This window comes from Pseudorca crassidens, chromosome 8, assembly GCF_039906515.1.
Source record: "Pseudorca crassidens isolate mPseCra1 chromosome 8, mPseCra1.hap1, whole genome shotgun sequence".
Lineage (NCBI taxonomy): Eukaryota > Metazoa > Chordata > Mammalia > Artiodactyla > Delphinidae > Pseudorca > Pseudorca crassidens.
This window is the reverse complement of record NC_090303.1, coordinates 10,741,897-10,753,550: the sequence shown is the minus strand read 5'-3', so window position 1 is coordinate 10,753,550 and position 11,654 is coordinate 10,741,897. Positions and strand designations below refer to the sequence as shown.

General features: G+C 46.6%; 1 protein-coding gene across 9 annotated transcripts in view; it reads left to right on the top strand.

The window, feature by feature from the left end:
- Positions 1–11,654, top strand: part of CCM2 (CCM2 scaffold protein) — a 58,889-nt gene that overhangs the window by 24,422 nt on the left and 22,813 nt on the right. The gene's annotated exons all lie outside the window — the stretch shown is intronic.

The following is an 11,654-nucleotide window of genomic DNA, read 5'->3' as shown; positions in this document are numbered from 1 at the left end:
TAAACATGACGCGCACTAGTGTATTGTCAGTGCTTCCCCTAAACACTACATGAAAAGAAATCAGAGAGAAATCAGAGCGAATGGGAAAGGGGACCGCGGTGATGAGAGAGGCCCATACACGTGCAGAGGGAGCTGACGAAGGTGGGGTGACAAGTTCACAGAGCCCACGAAGCTGGACCTGCGTCCCTCAGAGGACGCGGAGCTGTCCAGCTGGACCCGGGGGCTGGGGGCGCGTGGAGCACGGTGTGGACTTGGGGGAGGGGTTTGCTCTCACCTGCCACAGGGGGAGGTGGCAGGTCTCCCTGGTAGAGACATGACACTAGGGGGGCTTTAGACGTGGGGACGCCTGGCCCAGAGGAGGGTGGGGAGAGACCCAGTGTGAAGATGAGCAGATTAAGTCAAAGCCTCTGTCCAGAATGGTGAGAATTGCCCACCCCCTTTCCCTCAAGCTTGCAGATAGGCCTGCAACCAGGCCTCTCCCACAAGGGGGTCCTCGGAGGAGTGCTTTCATGTGGAAGCCACACAACCCGCAGAAGTGCTCCCTCGAATGACCCTGGGGTGACCACCCAGCCAGCCTGAGAGAAGCTGACAGTCTGCACCTCTGCCCGTGCACACGGCTTCTTTCGTGGGCAGTCAAGGAGAAGTACACGTTTGAGGAAGACGTTTCATCTAAAGATAGAGCCCAGGACAAACACAAGACGTAAACATGAATGTGACAGCAGCAGTGCGGAAACTAGGGGAAAAATAAAAATACATAATGTTGTCAGAAAGATAAGAGGAAATACTGTTAACTGTGAGACAACAGGATAAGAGGCGGAGACAAGAGCTTTTGGAATGAACGGATCTTAACTATATGTCGTAAAAATTCATTAGAGGGGTCAAAAGATAAAGTCAGGGCAGTCACCCGGAAAGAAAAACCAAGAGACAAGGAGATCCAAAATCAGTAAACAGAAGATGAGAGAGGGAAAAAATTATAGGAGCCATCCAGAAGGTTCAGCCTCTGACTCATGAGAAGAAAGAATGGAGGAGAGCGGGAGGAAGTTGTTAAGACAGTAATGGAAGGACATTTTGCAGAAAATTCACCAACAGACATGATTCTCAGATTGAGAGGGTCCCTTTCTGGTCATGATGACCAGACAGTCAGGTTTCTAAAATGTGACCCCTCAGAGCCCGTTCTGACGAGGTTCTTGGGAGATGTGCTGCCTCAGAGCACAAGGACGCACCAGGAAGGTGGGAGATGCAGGTCCAGAACCGGGGCTCTAAGCACGGAAAAGAACAGAGGGAATTCCCAAGATGGGAATCTAAGGAACAGGCTAGGGCAGCTCTGGGAGAAGAGAACACGGATGGTTTTATATGTTGGAGTAGAGGCTGCTGAAGAATTGGGAAGATAGAATTGTACATTGAAAACAAAGCAAGTGGAGGGAAGGGTAGGCCCATATTACACCATGAAAATTTAAAGTTTGGGGACTTCCGCGTCCAGGAAGAGGGAGTCGACATATTTTTCCCTATTCCTCTCACTAAGTACACCTAAAAATCCTGGACGTTATATATGCAACAACCGTAAGAAGACTCTGAAAGGTAGAGTGACGGCAGACCAGCCAGGGACCTTGGGACCCAAGGGGGGGACCCGTTTGGTGAGTGCCCCGGTTCTCTTTTTCCTCATGTATCCCAAGCTTGGAACTGAAGAAGCTGGCGACCCAGAACAGCCAACAGGTGCACACAAAATCCCAACAAAATTCTCTCTCTCTGGCCAAAGGACCAGGAAAGGGATAGCTTAGCAGGACAGAAAAATGTTTTACAATACCTGCTCAGTTCCAACCAAATGTGACTGAAAAACCTGTGGCCCCGCTGCTGCCTCTACCAGCAAAGACTGTGTAGGGGCCAGCACCCACCCCAGAGAAGGCTGAGTAGGGAGCTGGGGCTTTATCCCTGATGAACCCCTAGTGGAACTGCGGTGTCAGTGGAGACCATGTGGGGAGCCTGGAATTCTGCCCTCAGACAGCAGCAGTGTGACACACACCACCCCTCATGTCATTGAGCCACTTGGGGAGCCAGAACGCCAGCCATGTCCAGCAGGGAAGAGGAGCCCCCCACTCAGGTGGCAGAGGAGGCCAGTGGGGAGTCAGCCCCTCCCCCTGGTAACAGTGTGCTCCCCTCCCGCTGTGGGACTAGAGCAGATTTCTGACACTTGTGTCCTCAGAGTCCTGGAGGGAGAAGAGACGGGGTGAGGTGGGGCTGAAAAGCTGATCAAAGGAATCGTGGCTGAAACTGCTGTGATTTGTTAAAAGACAGACTCAGAGATTCCAGAAGCTCACCACAGACAGGATGAACCCAAAGCAGTCCACACCAAGACACGTCGTAGTGAAACTTCCGAAAAGTAAAGACAAAGACAGAGTCTTGAAAGCAGTGAGAAAGAACTTTACCTGTAGGGAAAACGGAAATGATAGATTTCACGTCAGAAACCACGGAGCCAGAAGGAAGTGACGACATCCTTCAAGTGCTAGGAGACCCTGAAGAATCAGAGGCTGATGAAAGCACCACAGGCGACCCTGCACCCTCAGACAGCAGCCAGCAAACGGACCAGTTTCTTGAAGAGCACAGACTGCCATGGGTCACCAGTAAATAGATCATTTGAATAGTCCTGCAACTATTAAAGAAATTAAATATCTAATTTGAAAACTCCCATAAAAAAGTCTCCAGGCCCAGGTGGTTTCTGGAAAATTCTATCATATGTTTAAAGAGTTAACACTAATTCTACACAGTCTCTTCCAGAAAAACAGAAGGGGAGGGAACACTTTTTAACTCATTTGTGAGGTTAGTATTTCCCTGATACCAAAATCAGTTAGTACGAAGCAAAACTAAATCACAGACATGAATACAGATGCTTAGGTATAAATGTAACAAAGCGCATAGGATTTGTACGCTGAAAACTACACAACATGGATGAAAGGATCAAAGATCTGAATAAGTGGAGAGACATACCACGTACGTGGATTGGAAGATTCAACCTAGTTAACCTGTCAGTCTTCCCCAAATTGATATACAGGTTTGATGCATTTCCTAGCAAAATCCCAGCAAGATAGTTTGTAGATATAGACAAGTGTTCTAAAAGTTATATGGAAAGGCACAAGAAGTAGAATAGCTGGCACGGTTTGAAAAAGAAGAGTTAAAAGAGAGGAATCAGTCCGCCTGGTTTCAAGATGTACTTTAGAGCTACAGCAGTGAAGACCGTGAGGCAGCAGTAGAGGGACTGACGCAGTAATCAGTGGAACAACATCATGAACCCAGAAACAGACCCAAACAAATACACCCAGCGGATTTTTGACGGAGGTGCAAAAAGCAAGTCAGGGGAAGGACCACCGTCTTAGCAAATGACGCTGGAGCCGTTGGGCACCCATTGAGAGAAAAATGAACCTCACGCCAAATCTCACACCTTACACAAAAATTAACTCAGAATGGATCATGGTATTAAAGGGAAAAGGTAAAACTATAACACTTTTAGAAAAACACCTAAGAGAAAATCTCCAGGACCCAGGGTAGGCAGAGACCTTAGACTTGACATCAAAAAGGGAATGATTGGTAAACTGAACATCAAATTTAAAAGCTTTTGTTCTGCAGAGGACTCCATTAGGAGGATGAAAACACAAGCTACAGACTGGGAGAAGATATTTGCAAACCACCTACCTGCCAAAGGTCTTTCATCTAGAATATATAAAGAACTGTCAAAGCCCAATAGCAGAAAAGCCAACAGTCTGATTAGAACATGGGCAGAAGTCATGAAGAGACATTTATTTTGCCAGCGAAGACAGTCAGATGGGAATAAGCACATGAAGATGTTCAGCATCACTAGCCCTTAGGGAAGTACAAATTACAACCACAGGGAGACATCACTGCACACCAAACAGAATGACTGAAGTTAAATAAGTAGTGAGAACAGCAAATGCTGGCGAGGATGCAGAGGGTCACTCATGCCTGGCTGGTGGACATGTAGAATGTGCAGCCGCTCTGGAAAACAAGTGGGCAGTTTCTTAAAAACTAAACATGCAACTACCGTCTGACCTGGCAGTTGCACTCTGAGTATTTATCCCAGGGAAATGAAAATCTGTGTTGCCACAAAAACCTATACATGAATATTAAAAGCAGCTTTATTCATAATGGGCGAAAACTGGAAATACCCCAGATGTCCTTCAGTGGGTAGATGGTTAAACAAATGATGTGCATCCGTACTGTGGAACCCTACTCAGCTGTAAAAAGGCATGATTTACTGATTGCTTCAACACCCTCCAGGAGTCTGCAGAGAATTATGCTGAGTGAAAAAAACCAATCCCCAAAGCTACATACTGTATGATTCCCTGTGCATAACATTCTTGATATGACAGAATTATTGAAATGCAGAACAGATAGGGCTTGCTGGGGGTTAAGGAGGAGACCAGGTGGGTGGGAAGTGGGTGCGCCTGTAAAAGAGAAGCGGGAGAGACCGTGTGATGGAATGTTCTGTAACCTGACCTTCTAGTCACTATCCTGGTTGTGATGCTGGGTGATCACGAGATGTTACCTTAGGTATAACAGGGTGCGGGGTACAGTGGACCTCTGTGTATTATTTCTTACAACTGCCTGCCATTTACAATTATCTTAGAATTAAAGGTTAAAAAAAATTAAAGACTCTGCATAAACAAAACTGTGATTTCACTACCTCTTGGCACAGTGGTGAAATAGAATGTACCTAACAGGAGGATATAAGCACCAAGTAATGATTAAGTAATAAATTATCTAAATTGTAAGAAAAGAAAAAAGGAAGGAGAGATGGGGGTGGTGATACACGGGAATTAACTCTTTCTCTGCCGTAACTGGAATTCAACAGCTAATGTCTTAGATTGATGAATCAGGCAGTAGCAATGTAAAATCGTTACTTAGAAAGTCGGCCCTAGATCCAGAAGACCCTGGAGTTGCTGCCTCTGGGAAGCAGTTTATAGGGTTGCCTAGGTTGGGGCCAGATGGTTGTTTTTTTGTTATACACTTCTGGGGACTATTTACGTTTTTAAACTTCCTACATGTATCACTTTGATAAAAATAAAAACAGCGACGACAACACAATGCGCTAGTGGTGAGGAGACTTTTCCTCCCGCATACTCGAGTGTAGTTCTTTATGGAAAGTATTTTGTATTCGGAATGAACATTACTAACATGAAGGTGAGAGGCACTTAACAGTTGCTCCTCATTTCTGAATGCTTACCTATACGGCAACACTATTTAACATTTTAAATACATTTTCTCATTGAATCCTCACCCGGCTTTTTTAAAGCAGAAGCATCCTTCCCAGGGTTTCGACCCCATGAGGCCCAGGGTGGTGCAGGGGTGCAGGCTCGGGACCTGTGAACCGACATTCTGGCTTTTAATTCGGGGGGCAGCAGCAGGTAATTAATCACATGTGTGATACCAAACCCAAGATGCTTCTTGATAAGATTTGTTATTTCTTATTTATTGTATTTTTAAAAGTTGAATAGGTAAGTTATGGACATGGTACAAAATTCAGATGGTAAGGCGATGCCTGGTGAGGAGAGGTCCCCAGTCCCCCCGCCCCCCCGCCCCTGGCAAGAACCATTGGCATCAGTTTCTCGCGTGTCCCTGCACGGGCGGTCTGTCCGTATCCGAGCACACACGTGCATTTGTTCCCAAATGATTACCTAGTGCACACTTGGCACCTCGCTGTTTACACGCAACAGTATATCTCGACATATCTTCGTGGATTGGGGCACATAAAGCTGCCTCGTCCATTTCCCTCCCGTTATAATGGCTGTACCACATTTTATGTAACCAGTGATCTAGTCATACATGTTTAATTTGTCTCTGTTACACATTTTACTAACCCTCTAGGATAAATCGCAGAAGTAGAATTGCTGGGTGTAGGGCTCGATTATTTTTATCTTGACAGACATTTCCAGTTGCCCTTCATGCGGGATTTAAGCTGGTGCACACCATGGGCAGTCAGGGCGAATGCCTGTTCATCCACACTCTAAGGGGCCACACAGTGTACCTGCGGGCTTCTTGATCTTCGCCAGCCTGATGGTCATAGTCTGTTACATTGCAGTTTGTACTTACGAGTGAGGTTGTGTATCTTTTCATATGGTCGAGTCAGATCTCTTAAGTGTCTTTCTACAGCTGTTTTTCTGTTGGGTGGTTGGTGGTTTTCCCATACGTTTTCCCTAGCGCTCAGTGTGGTAGGTGAGTTTGCCCTTCGCGGTGAAGTTAGTTTTAAGGTTTTCCCTGTTTGTCGCTTGTCTTTGTTCACAGATGTCTCGGTTCTCTAGAAGCAGGGCCTGCAACTGGAGATTGTGTTTGATGATTCAGGGTGTGTTCTCAGGAGAAGGGGAGGGAAGGAAGCAGGATGGGGCAGAGGAAAAAGATGTGTATCTGCCCACTTACGGGCATGTAAGGGGCCCCTAAAGGCCACACAGGCGCCTCTTTGTCCCCAGTGCGTAGCAGCTTCCTCACCTCCTCATCACGATCTGGGCCGGTTGCCCCTGCAGAACAGTGCCACCTTTCTCCGCTTGCTTGTCTGCCGGCGTCAGGAGGGGACTGCGGTTTTAAGTTTAGATCCCTTTTGTGTCCCCTGGTAGAAGCATTTGACCCCTAGAGCCAGGCTCTCAAAACAGGCGGAGCCAAAAGTCTCAGGGCTGGGAGCACGCGCCGCCCAAGCGGGTCTCCTGGATTGATGGTGATCAGAGCCACTCCTGCTGCCGTACCTTGGACCCCAGACCCATCCGTTCTGTCCACTGGGGACCAGGCGTGGTGTAATGACCGTTGGTTCCAGATGTGCCCTGCATTCTGAGGAGATGTGGCATCCTTTCAGGTGTCCCCTCCTGGATGTGCCCCGACCCTGTAGAGGACCTTGACGGTGCTCTGGGCCCCTGAGTTTCAGCATTTTCTCAGACCCTCTTTTCCAAGCCTTGAACAGTTTCCTTCCCCTGTGTACTGTTACTCAAGTGAGTGACTGTGAGTCCCTTCGGAGGGAACTGGGGGTGTTGCTGCAGCGCACACTTGTGTCGGTGTTACAGATTCCTTCTCCTGGGGCTTGGCCTTTCCCTCAGGCACTTCCTGGGACTGGAAACCGGGTCAGAGACTGCCACTTTGCGTTGGAGCAGCACACTCAGTGGTGGTGTCCTTGTTTGTATACACGAGGCGGGACCGTGGTTGGCTCCCAGCATCTCTCTTGCCCCTGGGAACGCTTCTGCTCTAGTTGCATCTCTGTGGGGCCTGCATACCAGCTCCCCCGCCCCGCCATTTGACCATTTACAGTCACCGCCCACTGCAGTGAGCACGCCTGCCTGCCCTGCTCCTGGTGGCTGAGCGCTGCCACCTGGCTTCTGCTCGCGCAGGGTTCTGTCGTCCCCCTCGCTCCAGGAAGCCTAGTGCTAAAGCATCTCCGCCATTAGCTCTCCCCCTGAGAACAGCCGCCACAGAGCTGCTGGGCGGTGCCAGCGCCTCTGCCAGCCCGTTCGTTCCAGCTCACCCCTGAGAGTGGGGTGTCTTCCCAGCCCTCCCAAGTAGCAGGGGAAATCGTGGGGTTCCAGGTCTTACATGGTAGGCCCCGTCCAGCGGGCCCACCTCTCTGCATCTTTTGGAACCTTTACCCACAGTTTGCTCGACAGTTCTGCAATCTCCACTGAGTTTAACATGGGCCTTGTGTTTGCTGAGCTTCTAAGCTGTGCTAGCAGTGCATGAGGGCCGTGTCCGGGCCCCTGACCAGGGCTAAGTGCAGAGCCCCGTAGACACGCTCATCCAGCTGGGGGTCCATCCACCTCCATCCGGCACCTGCTGCTCCATCAGTGTTCAGTCTCTCTTCCCAGCGGGTCCCAATCGTGCTATGTTGAGATTTGATCCCAGGAACAGGTCTTATGGCCAGGAGGGGCGGAAGGGGCAGACCCTGAGGAGAACAGCATTGTCATGAAAGGTGCCCATCCCAGTGAGGCCTGTGTGTCGTTTTTGAGCAAGGGGTGTCTGTGTGTGCGTATGTGTGTATGGGGGTCCTGTGGCTTCTAACAAGTGGGATTGGGCCACTTCTGCAGGCCTAGAGTGTTGAGAAGAGTATGAGATGAGGTTCTCAAGTGCATCTACCTAGGTGTCCCCACCCCACGTCTCATAGAGTCCTGCCCTTCCATCAGGGCAACTTGTTGATCGAGGTCAAATAGGTGGATGTTATAGGGAGGCTGACTTCAGCTCAGTATAAAAATGGACTTCTCTTGTATCTCATCAGCAATTATTTTTGGAAATACTTTCCGCTGTTTAGAGCTGAAGTGATGAGCTCACCAGCACGTTCCTGTGTTGGCTGCAGTCTCTATAAGGGCGGCAGGAACGGCAGTGGGGTTAGCGGGTGCCCAGGACAGTCCGACTTTTGCTGCCAGGGCTGATGGAGCTGATGTGACCGGCAGTCAGATGTCCCCTTGGTCTGTGTTGTTCCACCACGTTCATCCCTCTGCAGCTGTGTCCTGAATGTGCTATGATCAGTTAATTGGCACAGCACCCCGCGCCATGTCGTCTCACGGCGGGTGTGGGCTGGTCCCTGACATCGCTGAAGGAGGCGCTGCACATTGGTCAGGACCGGCAGGGGACCGCCCAGGACGGTGGGGAAGGCTTTTGTAAGAACTGCCCAGGAGGCACACTTTGTCCCATCTGGAGTTACAGCAGGAATGAGAGCTGCAGTTTTCCTTTTTGACAGAACATGTTTTACTAATACATATTTTGCAGCAAAACAAGTCTCAAATGAGTGAGGACTCACCTCTGTGAAGAAAGTAGAATCCTTCTCGGTGATCTGTGAGCCTGAATTTGAAGTGTGGTGGCACTTTGAGAAAGGCAGGATGGTGGTGGTGACATTGTGTCCCCCAGGCCACGTGGAGGCGGGGCAGTCCTTGTACAGTCCTGCAGACATGATAACACCAGGGCACTTTTATATGACCCCAACGTAGGCAGTATTTTTTTAATTACTATTTGAATTTAAGCAAAATTAATAATTTGGGATGATATACACATCTAGAAGTGGTAACTAACATACAGTATAATACTGATTATGATTCAAAAGGTTTTTAGCAAATGCAGTTATTGAGTGAAGCTAGGATACGGTTTTTTTATTGTGGTGAAATATGCATAACATAAAATTAACTGTGTTTAAGTGTATATTTCATGGTATTAAGTACACTCACGTAGTTGTGCAGCCATCACCACCATCCATTTCCAGAACTTTTTCCTCTCAGAACTTCTCAGTACAGTATATATATATATATACACACACCACATATTATTTGTCCATTCATCTATCAATGGGCATCGGGTTGTTTCCAACTTTTGACTACTGTGAATAATGCTGTTATGAACATGGGTATACAAATGTCTGTTTGGGTCTCTGCTTTCAGTTTTTTTTCTTTTTTTAATTGTGTTAAAATGTAGCATAAAATGTACCATCTTAAACATTTTTAAGGACGCAGTTCAGTAGTATGAGATACATTCACGTGGCTGTGCAGCCATCACCACCATCCATTGCCTTAACTCTTTTCATCTTGTAAATCTGAAACTATACCTATTAAACAAAAACTCCGCATTCTTTCCTCCCCACAGCCCCTGGCAACCATCGTTCTGTCTCTGTGAATTTGACTTCTCTAGGAAGTTCACCTGAGTGGAATCGTACACTGTTAGTCTTTTTGTGACTGGCTTGTTTCACTTAGCATAGTATTCTCAAGTTTTACCCGTGTTGTAATGTACTGCAGAGTTTCCTTCCTTTTTAAGGCTGAACACTATACTATTGTATGGATACACCACATCTCGCTTATCCGTTCGTCCATCAGTGGACACTTGGGTTGCTTCCATGTTGTAGTTATTGTGAATGATGCTGCTGTGAACATGGGTATACAAAAATCTCTTTGAGACCCTGCTTTTAATTCTTTTGGGTCTATCTATACCCAGAAGTGGAATTGCTGGGTCATATGGTAATTCTATTTTTAATTTTTTGAGGAACCTCCATACTGTTTTCCACAGCAGCTGTGCCATTTTATATTCCCACCAACAGTACACAGGCGTTCCAGCGTCTCTACATCCCCGCTAGCACTCGTTATTTTCTCTGTGTTTTTCACTAGCCATCCTAATGAGTTTGAGGTGGTATCTCATTGTAGTTTTGATTGTATTTCTCTAATGATTAGTGATCTCAAGCATCTTTTCATGTTCTTATTGGACATTTGTGTATCTTCTTTGGAGAAAAGTCTGTTCAAATCTTGTGCCCATTTTGGCATCAGGCGTTTTTTGTTGAGTTTTAGGAGTTCTCAGTATATTCTAGGTATTAATCCCTTGTCAGATATATGATTTGCAAATATTTTCTCCCATTCCGTGGGTTGCTCTTTTACTCTGTGGATAGTGTCTCTTAATGTACAAAATTTTAAAATCTTGTTGAACTCCAGTTTGTCTGTTTTTTTGCCTTTGTCACCTGTGCCTTTGGTGTCATATCCAAGAAATCATTGCCAAGTCCAATATCATGAAGCTTTTGTCCTATGTTTTCTTCTAAGAGTTTTATTGTCTGCTTGCAGTTCTTTTACATAGATATCCAGAAGTGGAATTGCTGGATCATATGGTAATTCTATGTTTTATTTCTTAAGGAATGACCATTCTGTTCTCCACAGTGGCTGTACCATTTTACAGTCCCACCAGCAGTGCACAAGGGTTCCAGTTTCTCCATGTCCTCACCAACACATTATTTTCTGTTTTGATAGTAGCCATCCAGATGGGTGTGAAGTAGTATCTCACTGTGGTTTTGGTTTGCATTTCGCTAGTTACTAGTGATATTGAGAATCTTTTCATGTGCTTATTGGCCATCTGTACACCTTCTTTGGAGAAATATCTATTTAAGTCCTTTGCATATTTCTTAATCAGGTTGTCTGGTTTTTTGTTGTGGAGTTATAGGAGTTCTTTATGTATTCTGGGTATTAACTTCTTGTCAGATATATGATTGCAAATATTTTCTTCCATTGGGTAGGTTGTCTTTGCACTCTATTGATGGTGTCCTTTGATGTACAAAGTTTTAAATTTTGATGAAGTCCAGTTTGTCATTTTTTTTCTCTTATTGCCTGTGCTTTTTTTCCCCCACATTAAAGGTTTTTAAAATTGTGTTAAAATACACATAACATAAAATTTACCATCTTAACCATGTTTAAGTGTACAGTTTAAGTGTTCTAACATTCACGTTGCTGTGCAACCATTACCACCATTCACCTCCAGGATTGTTTTCACCTTGCCAGACTGACACTCTGTACCTATTAAACAATAACCCCGTTTCTCCCTCATCCCAGCCTCTGACAGCCACCATTCCACTTTCTGTCTCTCTGAATTTGACTACTCTGGGATACCTCATATAAGTGGAATCATATAGTATTTACCTTTTTGTGCCTGGGCTTATCCATGTTGTAGCATGTATCAGAATTTCCTTCCTTTTCTTTTTTTTTTGACAGTACGCGGGCCTCTCACTGTTGTGGCCTCTCCCGTTGCGGAGCACAGGCTCCGGACGCGCAGGCTCAGTGGCCATGGCTCACGGGCCTAGCCGCTCCGCGGCATGTGGGATCTTCCCGGACCCCTCCTTCCTTTAAAAAGGAAGCCCTCCTTCCTTTTTAACGATGAAT